Raw genomic sequence first — 12,662 nt, 5'->3', positions numbered from 1 at the left:
ATGAAGTGCCGCCACGTGCTAGACTTTCTCCCCCAAAGGAAGAGGATTATGAACCTCACATTAACCCAGACACATATGAAGGAGAATTCTTCCAAGAGACACGTCTTTCCAAAAAGCATTTCAAGAACCGCTATACTTCACCCCAAAACATTGAAGTAGACAGCGACAGTGAATCCGACATCACCCCAGAGGAGGAACAAGAAGAGCCGGAACAAGAAGAGGTTACTGCTGCGGATGACCTGTCAATGCTTGACCGATTACGTCAAGGTGGCCTTGCACATGTTGATGCCAATGAACCCTATGAGCCCATCATTGATTATAGTGATGATGATGATTATGCATTTATTGATGATACTGATCGAGATTATTAGTAGTGTCAGGTATTCAATTTTTTTATGTTGTACTTGATGATGATACACTTAAGTGATACATATTATTATTCATGTCGGTACTTTTTTTATGTTGTACTAATTTCGTTTATTCTTCGTCATGGCAGGTGTTGAAAGATGGTGGGCGCTGGTCGGGAGCGCGCCGAGCGTGGTGCGAGGTCTTCCATTCCACACGCACCTCTCCGCCGAGCGTTGCTGGACAGTATGGTGACACCGCCGGGCCCTTCTTCGTCGACCATGGTGCCCAGCAGGGGACGAGGTAAGAAGAAGAGAGGAGGTGGAGCACGTGGTCGCGGGAGAGGAGGTAGGGTGACTCTTACGGCGCCTTCCTTGCCGCCGCCCCCAGCTGTTTCACCCGAGCACGTGACTGCTAGGGTGGACTCATCTGAGGAGGGGGCTACACGGACTCCGGTCCACGAGCCTCCGGTCCACGGGTCTTCGGCCCACGAGCCTCGGGTCGACGGGCCTTCGGCCCATGAGACCCCGGAGGAGCACACGTCTGGATGGGGTACTTGGTCGGGTCAGCCTGAGGAGCCGAGTGGCCCTGCTGATGATGGCGGGGAGCCAGGTGGCCATGCTGATGATGGCGGGGAGCCGACTGCTTTTGAGGAGGAGGGGGGAGGGGGGCAACATCTACCAGCGTGGTGCTACATGGCTCCCGTCCGTGTCGGCGACCCGCGAGCAGAGGTGGTTGATTTTCCCTGATGGGGAGAGGTAAGTGCATTTAATCTTTTTGTACCTTCTGCATTCACGTTTCTTCAAATAACTAATGCGTTGGCCTTGTCATGCTTCAGGGGTTGGGACCACCATGAAAGTGTCCGCCGGCCCAACTCCGTCCTTGGAGTTCTGATTCGGCAAAACATTCCGTGGTTTGTCACGTTGCCTGGTGAGGGTCGGCTTCCAGAGGTTGGATTGAGTTGGGAGCACTACTTGGCTGCCCCGGCCCCGCCGGGTGAGATTATCGACGGTGTCTTGTGCAAGATGAGGGCAGACGTGGTGATCAGAAAGTTCTGGGTAATTTCTCCTTTACACAATTAAAAATCTTCAACTAGCTAGTTATTAATTGTACTAATCAATATTGTCTCATTTGATTGCAGACATTCTACAGGTGTGAGGAGGGATACGAGGAGGAGGCGGCAGATGTTATCCACAAGGAGTGCAAGTGCCTACTTCAGAACTTACGGCATGAGGCTCGGGTGCAGGCTGTTCGAGACTAGTACGCCGGGTGTGGTATCAAGAAGCCCAAGCAAGAGTGCCGCGATAAGTTCTTGAGTAAGGAGCAGTACATGAAGGTAATTCTTAAGGCCTTGTACTTAATTCCTTCATTTAGTAATTCATAGCCGTAGCGCTGAAGTTTCTATTTGCTAACTTAGGCCCCTCCGAGATGGTGTGCGGATCGGATGGATTGTTGGGAGGTGTTGGTCAATGCGTGGTGCTCAAAAGAATGGCGGGCCACCCACAACGAGGCCAAGGACAAACGTGCCCAAATGGAAGGTGTGCCACACCACCAAGGCAGCTCCAACTTATTTCAGTACGGGCGGAACTGGGTATGTGGTTTGCTTCATGATTCATGCAATTCATTCATCATGCTAGCTTTAGCCCTTTAATTACTAATTTACTTTGTTTCTCTCTTTCAGGCACGCTACAATAAGGCGGATAAGGTGCCAGAGGTGTACGACCTGTATGCCATGGCCCACACTGGCCCTTACAAGAAAGTCAAGGCATTCTCTGCGTCTGACCTCGATGATGCAAAGAACTTCACCAACATCTCCGCCCACGACAAGCTCGTGCAATATAGAGATCAGGGGAAGGCGAGGAAAGGGGAGGACTTTAACCCGAGCCAGGGTCCCATTGATACAGAGTTGCTGATGATATCTGGTGGCGGGAGGTCCCATGGCTCCATAGCCATGGGAGATGGACTTATCCGTTGTCCTAGCACTCTCCCGGAGATCAAGGCGCGCCAGTCGAGCTCCGCTCCTGAGATAAGGCCTCGTGAACGGCCAGTCCAACTCGCCATCAAGGTTAGTTATACGTACTCAGCTATCTTTCTCCATTACATTGTGTGCGCTTCCATCAATGATTACAAATGGTCATGTGAGTGGTGTTGCAGGCTGCTATACAGAGTGAGAGAGATAGAACGGAGAAACTTCTGGCGGAGGCGGCGGAGAGGCAGCGGGAGTTGGAGGAGAGGACGACAAAGATGTTGGAGAAGGAAAGCGCATGGAATGACATGCAGGCAAGGGCCATGTATGAGCTCCTTGTGGTAAGTTTCTTCTGCAGATTACTTGCTAGTCTTAACATTTGAGTCTCATTACTAACTAGTATGACTCTGTTGTGAAAACCAAATGTGCAGTCTGTGTGCGAGAAGTCCGGTCAGACCGCTCCGCCGATGCCAGTGATTGCTCCTGGGAGCACGGTGAGTTTAATTTGAATGGACATTACTTGCTAGTCTTAACATTTGAGTGTCATAATGCTAACGAGACATTGGAAATGATCTTTGGTGCAGCTTAACTCCAGAAACGCATCACACGATCCTTCTCCAGCTACCGGCACGAGCCAGCCCGCTCCTACACCTCCCTGATCACGGTAAGTTTCTCTAGACTTAGACTTAGCTTTATTTCCTCCAATATGCTTACCATAATGACCTAGAGTTAGCTTATTTTCCTTCAAAATGACTTAATAAGCTTACTTATGTCAAAAATTGCATAATTAGCTTAGTTAGCTCATAAACGATCCATTTTACCTAAGTTAGCTCTAAAATGACTCATTTTACCTTAGTTAGCTTACAAGTGATCCAATTTATCCAAGTTAGCTCTAAAATGACCCATTTTACGCAGATTAGCTCCTAAATGATCCATTTTACCTACATTAGCTTTAAAATGACCCATTTCACCTACGTTAGCTCCTAAATGACCCATTTCACGTAGATTAGCTCCAAAATGACCCATTTCACCTTAGTTAGCTCAAAAACGTGGCATTTCACCTTAGTTAGCTCATAAACAACCCATTTCAACTAAGTTAGCTCCAAAATGATCCATTTCACCTAGGTTAGCTCATAAATGATGCATTTGACCTAGGTTAGCTCATAAACGACCCATTTCACCAAGGTTAGCTCATAAACGACCCATTTCACCTAGGTTAGCTCATAAATGACCTATTTCACCTAGGTTAGCTCATAAACGACCCATTTCACCAAGTTTAGCTCATACACGACCCATTTCACCTAGGTTAGCTCATAAACGACCTATTTCACCTAGGTTAGCTCATAAACGACCCATTTCACCGAGGTTAGATCATAAATGATCCATTTCACCTAGGTTAGCTCATAAATGATCAATTTCACCTAACTTAGCTCCAAAATGATGCATTTCACCTAGGTTAGCTCATAAATGACCCATTTCACCTAGGTTAGTTCATAAACGACCCATTTCACCTAGGTTAGCTCATAAACGACCTATTTCACCTAGGTTAGCTCATAAACGACCCATTTCACCTAGGTTAGCTCATAAACGATCCATTTCACCTAACTTAGCTCCAAAATGATGCATTTCACCTAGGTTAGCTCATAAACGACCCATTTCACCTAGGTTAGCTCATAAACGACCCATTTCACCTAGGTTAGCTCATAAGCGACCCATTTCACCTAGGTTAGCTCATAAACGACCCATTTCACCTAGGTTAGCTCATAAACGACCTATTTCACCTAGGTTAGCTCATAAACAATCCATTTCACCTAACTTAGCTCATAAAGGATCCATTTCACCTAACTTAGCTCATAAACGATCCATTTCAACTAATTTAGCTCATAAATGATCCAGTTCACCTAAGTTAGCTAATAAAAGGCATATACTTCTTCTTCTAGTCTTCTTCTTCTTCTTCTATTCTTTTTCTAACTTTCTTATTTGTCATTTTGCAAGTTTCATTCACTTCACGGAAGCCAGCATCATATGATGGATTGCTTGTTTTTTCCTTTGATGCACTTCTTGTATATTGCTCGCTTGCTATGATGAAACTTTGCATATTGTAATATGTATGGATTGATGGGACTATGTGCAACCTACTATGTATGTATGGATGGATATATATGTGCTGGATATTTATGTGATGGATATATATGTGATGTGATATATATATATATATGTGCTGTGATATTTATGTGATGGATATATATGTGCTGTGTGCTGTGATAATTTTTGGATATAAGAAAAATAGAATTCAAGAGAGGCAGTGCAGGCTCTTTGCCGTCCGCCACTGACGGCAAAGAGCCCTTTGCCGTCTGCCACTGTAAGCAAAGGGGACACGTGGCGCCCACTTGTGCTTCCTGGCAGCTGTGCCATTTGGCAAATTTGCCTACCGTGGCGGACGGCAAAGGTTTTGCCATCAGCTGTCTGATGGCAAAGACATAACCTTTGCCGTCCGCCGTGGCTGACGGCAAACCACCGTGGGCGTTGACGCACTGCTGACGTCAACTGGCGGACGGCAAAGGGGTGGTCAAATTTGCTGTCCGCTGGCGGACGACAAAGGCCACCGTTAGCCACCTAATGGACTAACGCTGGCAGACGTCAAGTATTTTTCCGTCCCTCCCCTTTTGCCGTCCGCCACTGTAGGCAAAGGACTCTTTGCCGTCCGCAATGAAAAGCAGACGGCAAAGGACCTGTTTGCCGACCCTGTCTTTGCCGTCACTCTTTGCCGTCCGCTGCTGACGGCAAAGCTCTTTGCCGTCCGCGGTCCGTGCCTTTGCCGTCCGCCGTGGCAGACAGCAAAATACTAGATTCTTGTAGTGTTATATATAAAAGGAATAACAAGCATGCCACAGTCGGGCGTCTGTGCGACACCACATAAAGGGCTTATAAGTAAATGAAATAACAAGCATGCCACAGTCGGGCGTCTGTGCGACACCACATAAAAGGCTTATAAGTAAATGAAATAACAAGCATGCCACAGTCGGGCGTCTGAGCGACACCACATAAAGGGCTTATAAGTAAATGAAATAATCACAGTGAATATCCAGGAGGTAGAACCTTCCCAGGGATATTCATTATTTCAAATAATATAAATGGTTAGTCCACAATAATAATAATCATAATCATCATATGTCACAAGTCATAATCAATGTTTTGGTTTAGTAGTTTTTCCTCCGAAGACCGACACTAAGACCGACACTTGATCCATCCCAGACTGTAGTCCTTAACCATGGACACGGCTATTCGAATAGATATAATATCTCTGCAGAGGGTGTACTCTTTACCCACGAGTAACGGATTCCTTTAGTCCACTGGGGCTAATTCCGTCTACGGTCTTTCATTCGCAAACACACCCGACCGCACACACCAGCTTAACTTACCGGTGTCTAGAATCACCCACGACACCCGTCAAGCGAAACTCTAAGTGGGGAGGCTACAACCTCGTTTAGCATGGGATCAAACTTATATCGCGCGCTCTAAGGGGTGCCCCCCTCTCGGTCCCAACCGGAAACACCCATGCCCCCGGACCAAGTGGCATGCCTACCAGATGCAGCCGGTATCTTCCACCATGGCCTCTCTGTACGGTGTGTGCTAGGACAGGGGTTGACAACTTACTGAACCATACCCTACCTACGGCAGGGACAAGTGGCAGCATGAAACAAGTATGGGGGTTACTGGAACAAGACCCGATCTACGGCAGACTCAGGAGGTTTAAGTATTCCCTGCACAATTAGCATAACAAATATGTTTCAACCAACAGACAGAATCACCACTCCTCATACCTCATCCTGCCATACCGGACACAACCGTCTCGACGAGGAACCAGAGATAAGCTCGTGTCTACCCAACACAGAGACTTTCTCGGCTTCCTTTCGGTAGGCATGAAAGGCATGTGATGATGATTACTATCGCAAACATATCAAGCTCCAATAACATGAGATCACCAATATGCACTCATGAGTATGATCATATCCTCACAAAAATATAACGGATACTCCATGTCACGGTGGTGTTGTAATTGTATCGAACAACACAAAAAAATATTATGCCAGGGTTCAGAATGCTTGCCTTCAAGTTGTGGAGAGGTAGGGTGCATTCCAAAACTTTTGAAAGTTTTCTTCTCCCTCTCCAAAATCCTATTTTAAATAAATTTGAACTAACACATACTTTTAAAACAGCACAAAAAAGTTGTCTGGAAAATTTTAAGATAAATATGAAAATACACTAGACAATATTTTGGAAACAACAGAAAAAGAATCAAGTCATTTGGATTTATATTTAAAAAGTTATAGCCGGTCAAAGTTTAGTCAATATTCTGTTTTTAATAAAAACCAGAAAAAGAAAATGTTTCGGGCAGAATACGTTTTTGAAGCAGAGGAGACGTGCTCGGGGATTTTACACTTCCACTTAAACCACGTGGCGGCAGGGCTGGTCACTGACAGTGGGTCCCTTGGGCCCACTGGTCAGGTTTGACCAGTCGCCCGCGCCCTTCTTCCTCCTCTGTCCGAGCGGGGCGGGGCTCCGGCGATCGCCGCCGACGAACAGCGGCTCCCCACGGGGATCCAAGGGCAGGGATGGATCCGCCAGACCGGGGCGGTCCTCCCGGTGGTTGTTGGGTCGGCGGGGGTGGAGGGAGTCGCCGGCGGCGAGCTCCACGGCGGAGGTAGCTTCGGGAGGAAATAGGGGCTCGGGCTACGGTGGTTCTCGATCGTGTTTGAGAGGCTGGGCAGCTCCGCAAGGTTGAGGGGAGGAGGATGGTGGTGCTGGAAAGGTGGGAGAGGGCCTGCTCGTGACGAATTGGACCGGAGCGTGGCGGCGGCCGAACCGGCCGGAGTCGAGGAAGACGGCTTCCAACTGACGATGGTTGGCTGTGGGGGTGCTATGGGGGTGGCCTGAGGTCGCCTGAGTGCTCGGATAAGCTCGGGGGCCTCCTTTTATAGTGCAACATGGTCGGTTCCATGGCGGTGGATAAGGATGCCGGTGAACCGCCTCGTTGTAGCTAGCAGGGCGACGTGGAGCTGGCCGACGCATCCTGACGATCTCCCTACTACTCAAGGGGGCGAGCTAGCATGCGGGTGTGGCTCGGGCGGGCCGTCCACGGCAGTGGCCTGCTGCGGCCGTCGGCGGATAGCGGTGGCGGCGTTGTGGAGCGTCAGGGGGGCCAGGCGGCTCTGCGGTGAGGGAGGAGTTGGGTGCGTCGGCTGGGAGAGGGGAGGGGCCAGAATGGGCGCGGGGGAGGCTGCAGCGGGACGCGGCGACTCGTGTGTCTGCACGTGCAAAACGCGCGCTCCGGCCGCGCCCATAGCGTGCACGCCAAGTTTTTGGCGAAATGCCAAGGCAGGCTAGGTGGCTTGGGTGGGGCTAGGGATTAGCAGGTCTAGGTTAGATGCATTTAGGAGCTTAGTGGACATGCCAGTATGTCTAGAGGGGCAAGATCACAGTGCAAAGCAAAAACCATGCCAAAACTGTCCATGCACTCAAGGTGTTTGACAGAATGCCAAGGGCATCTAGGCAACTCTTGGAGTGGCCAAAATCTCCAGATCAGGGTCTCTCTGGATGATGAAGAGGTTGGCAAGGTTAGTTTGTCAAAAGCAAAAATTTGTTAGTGCAAGTTTGTGAGAAATCTGATTCTGGACAGAAAGAAAAGGGCATAATTTCATGGACTAAAAATACTCCAATGGGTCCATTCTCCTGGACTTAAGGGTTTGGCAGGGTGGTCTACAAGTAGGAAAAAGCTCATGGTTACTAGAGCAAGAATAATTAGGGTTGCAGTACAAATCACCAAGCTGGACCAGAATGAAGATGAGGTTGATTACTCAAATTTTTCAAAGAACATCACTGGGTTTTTGCATAAAGTTGAATAATATACTCTTATTAACATCCCATAATTTTGGTGGAAGCTTTAAAGGAATATTTAAATAGGTTGTAGTGCAAAATTGCCCACTTGGCCAGATTTGAAAATTTGGTGTAGAGCTCAAAATTTCCAATGAATAGATGATATTTTTGCACAAAAGTGATTTAAAAACATCACATGACATCTCCAAATTTTGGTTGGAATTTTAAATAAATTTATCAAATGGTTGTAGTTCAAATAGGACCCTAAAACCATGGGAAACCATTTTCAAGAAATAAAGATTAGGAAAAATAATTATGTAATTAATTCCATTGATAAAAGAAAAGTTTTCTTAAGAGGGTAAACAAGTCCAATAATATAATTGGAAAGTTTTCACTTGGGTTAAAAACTCCATAATAACCAAGAAAGAATGGTTGTGAAATCAAAAGAAAATCCAGAAAATAAATTTTTTATTTCCTGGCAAAATTTTAATTAATAAAAACAAGGTCAAAATTTTGGGGTGTCACACTTACTCTGACTTGTGCCTTGAACTGCATGGTTTGCAGCCAATGTCTATTACTCTTTTCAATTTTATACACAATTGTCTTAGCGTATCATTGCACCTTACAGGGTTTAAAAGAGAGGAGTGATGTTCCTTTGATCTTGACCCGTAATCTAGTTCCGTGCTGGACTTGCCCACACAACGTTACAATTGTCTGTTTGTCTGTTCTCAATTGTTTTGTGATATGAATGATGTCATACTATGCTTACCGTATTATAAACTTCGTCTCTTTATCCTTAGCCCTCAATACAATGTGAAGAAATAGACAATACATTAGCGATGGTACATGGTCATATGTTTGGAACCTGGTTTTATTATGTACTTTGCAATAAAATACAACTAATATTTTACATGGGTTCACCAGAATAAGTTCTGTATATAGACCAAAGCTATTTTGTTTGGTTTCGCTGCCTCCTTAATATCTTCTGTTCTGGTACTACTAATGTACAACCTCAACTTTTCAGCGAGCTATGGAAAAAATGGTGGAACCGCCACCTTCTGAAGGTGGCGAGGCAACTATAACCGCAATGTTAGCTCTTGCTGCAGTGGGTCAGTACATGTCCAATAACAGTGCCAAAAGCATGTTCCTGTGTAATACTGGGTTGGTTGTTAAGGCAATATCGTCCAAACTGCCTCATGATCAAGATATGCAAGCTCAAAGCAATGTTGTATCTGCGCTCCAGACATAAGTCCATTCCCTAACAGAGACCCTTTGTGAAACAAGGAGAAACATTGCTCAATGTCGTCAAGATATGCATGGTTTTGAAACCAGACTATCAGACATTTGCTATGTTGTTCAGGAGCCTAGGGGAAATGACGGCGAGGGTTATGGTGCTCCATCGAACAATACAGCATGAAAACGTAACAGTCAGGTCAAATGAACTAAGCTTCTGAACTTCTGGTGGTGCATTTATCTGCTAGACTGTTATGTTTTATGCCAACCTTCCTTTTGTTATATAGTTGTAATTTTTTTGGTGCGATACAAAATTTATTCTTAACGTGCAGCCACCGGCTGAAGAAAACAGCAAGCCATTTTTGTATAGTGTAGGGTGTTCCCTATATTTGCACTGGTGGCGATCTTTGATGCCGAGTGGATGTAATCTGTGCAATCGCCTTAATAGCCTAGCATTAGTTCCGGCCTTATTTATTTCCTAGTCTTCTTTTTCCCTGGTTTGCTAGTGGCCGCAACTACCATGGGCCATATAGGGGCCATAGGATCCATGGGTCACCTACGGGCCGTCGATAAATGGGCCTGTAATCTCTGGGCCTCGGGTCGTCAGATAAATGGGTCTACATGGGCCGTAATCGGGCATAATTGGTATCGGCCCAGCACGGTAACATGCCGTTAACAGGCCGTAGGACAGCAAAGGCTTAATTCTGTCACAGGCATAACGGGTCGTTAATGGGCCAGAATATAGGACGGGCTGGAAACGGCGCAACGGGTTAACAAGCCAGAAACGGGCCGACTCTTGCCATGGGCCGAATTTGGCCCATTAGGGTAAAAGGCCAGTAACGGGCCGACTCTTGCCATGGGCCGAATTTGGCCCATTAGGGGAACATGCCAGTAACAGGCGACTCTTGCCATGGGCCGAATTTGGCCCATTAGGGGAACAGGCCAGTAACTAGCCGGAAGTAATCGAAGGCTGGAAAGGAGCCCAATAACGTATGGGCCGTCAATAGGCCGAAAGCTAACACGGGCTGGAAACGGCCCATGTAAATCACGGGCCGTTAATGGGTATAAAGAAAATTACTGTTCATTATGGGCTAGAGTCACCGTGGGCCTATAAAGGGCCAAAAGATACGAATGCCTCATATGGGCCGAAAGACGTCGTGGGCCATACATGGGCCGAAAGTGAAATGGGCTGGTATTATATTCAACGGCCCACATGACGTTGTTGGGCCAATTTCCTTTAGGGCCTAATGGGCTGTGAGTTAACGGGACGTAAAATGGGCTATTTGCGAAGAGACCGTTAACAGGCTTTTCATGGGCCAGCCCGTTAACTTTTGACCAAGTCAAACGGGCCGGCTTTGTAAGCTAAATGGGCCACTGTTGGGTCGTGCCACGTGTCGACATATCATAGGCGCCTATCTAACCCACTGACGAGCTGACACGTGTTTCGTCCGGCCTAAGAATTTTACACGTGGAAATTTCCCATTGGTCGGGGCTGTTAACGGGTTCTCAGATCCAAAATCCGACCCGATAGCTTAACGGCGTTCCGTTACGGTGGATGCTATGTGTCGGTCACCCTTGACGAAAGCACTTCTGTGATGCGTGATTGATCGTCATGGAAGTGGACACTTCCGTGATGATAATTTTGGTAATTTCATGGAACACTTCTACGACAGCACAGGTATGACTATCTTGATTCTGTCATAAATTTGTCATGGATGTACATGCATGACAAAAAACGCGACCTACTATGACAAACCCGTATCATCACGGAAGTGTATTTTTTTGTAGTGGATGTGTTGTTGCTGTTGCTGCTGCTGCTCTTCTACGTATATGTAGACATCATTAGAACATTAATGTAACACTCTTCCTTGTTGCTATGTGATGACCCACAAGTATAGGGGATCTATCGTAGTCCTTTCAATAAGTAAGAGTGTCGAACCCAACGAGGGGCAGAAGGAAATGATAAGCAGTTTTCAGTAAGGTATTCTCTGCAAGCACTGAAATTATCGGTAACAGATAGTTTTGTGATCAGGTAATTGGTAACGAGCAACAAGTAACAAAAGTAAATAAGGTGCAGCAAGGTGGACCAATCCTTTTTGTAGCAAGGGACAAGCCTGGACAATTTCTTATATAAAGGAAAATACTCCCGAGGACACATGGGAATTATCGTCAATCTAGTTTTCATCACGCTCATATGATTCGCGTTCGGTAATTTGATAATTTGATATGTGGGTGGACAGGTGCTTGGGTGCTTCCCTTACTTGGACAAGAATCCCACTTATGATTAACTCCTATTGCAAGTGTCGGTGTCAAAACTGGCGGATCTTGGGTAGGGGGTCCCGAACTGTGCGTCTAGGTGAATGGTAACAGGAGACAAGGGACACGATGTTTTCACCCAGGTTCGGGCCCTCTCGATGGAGGTAAAACCCTACTCCTGCTTGATTAATATTGATGATATGGGTAGTACAAGAGTGGATCTACCACGAGATCAGAGAGGCTAAACCCTAGAAGCTAGCCTATGGTATGATTGTTGTTCGTCCTACGGACTAAAACCCTCCAGTTTTTATAGACATCGAAGAGGTCTAGGGTTACACAGAGTCGGTTACAATGGGAGGAGATCTACATATCCGTATTGCCAAGCTTGCCTTCCACACCAAGAAAAGTCCCATCCGGACACGGACGAAGTCTTCAATCTTGTATCTTCATAGTCCAAGAGTCCGGCCAAAGGTTATAGTCTGGCTACCCGGACACCCCCTAATCCAGGACTCCCTCAGCAAGCATTTGCAACTACAAAAGACGTATTAAGGTAAACCTAACCATAACATGAAACATATGGATCCAAATCAGCCCCTTAGGAAGCAATGCATAAACTGGGGTTTAAGCTTCTGTCACTCTAGCAACCCATCATCTATTTATTACTTCCCAATGCCTTCCTCTAGGCCCAAATAATGGTGAAGTGTCATGTAGTCGATGTTCACATGACACCACTAGAGGAGAGACAACATACATCTCATCAAAATATCGAACGAATACCAAATTCACATGACTACTAATAGCAAGACTTCTCCCATGTCCTCAGGAACAAACGTAACTACTCACAAATCATATTCATGTTCATAATCAGAGGGTTATTAATATGCATTGAGGATCTGAGCATATAATCTTCCACCGAATAAACCAACTAGCATCAACTACAAGGAGTAATCAACACTACTAGCAACCTATAGGTACCAATCTGAGG

Source organism: Triticum aestivum, chromosome 4B, assembly GCF_018294505.1.
Source record: "Triticum aestivum cultivar Chinese Spring chromosome 4B, IWGSC CS RefSeq v2.1, whole genome shotgun sequence".
NCBI classification, from domain to species: domain Eukaryota; kingdom Viridiplantae; phylum Streptophyta; class Magnoliopsida; order Poales; family Poaceae; genus Triticum; species Triticum aestivum.
Note: the sequence above shows the minus strand (reverse complement) of the source record.